This window comes from Trypanosoma equiperdum, assembly GCF_001457755.1.
Source record: "Trypanosoma equiperdum strain OVI genome assembly, contig: ctg_1817, whole genome shotgun sequence".
In the NCBI taxonomy this organism is placed as follows: domain Eukaryota; phylum Euglenozoa; class Kinetoplastea; order Trypanosomatida; family Trypanosomatidae; genus Trypanosoma; species Trypanosoma equiperdum.
This window is the reverse complement of record NW_027123857.1, coordinates 9,410-9,660: the sequence shown is the minus strand read 5'-3', so window position 1 is coordinate 9,660 and position 251 is coordinate 9,410.

The following is a 251-nucleotide window of genomic DNA, read 5'->3' as shown; positions in this document are numbered from 1 at the left end:
AAAACAAAAAAAATAAAAATAAAATAGAAAATAAAAAGAAAAGAACGGTCCCAGTCATATATGGCCATGTGAATGTGAAGGTGAGGGTGTTATCATTGCGCCTTCTGCGCACACACAAAGATACAAGCATACAATTAAAAAAAAAAGAAAAGGTTTAAGGAAAACAACAAAAAGATTTTCTCTTTTTGTAGCTGTGACGTTGCCGTTATGCATCTTCTGCGAAATTTGTAATTTTTGCAGTTTGAATTGAC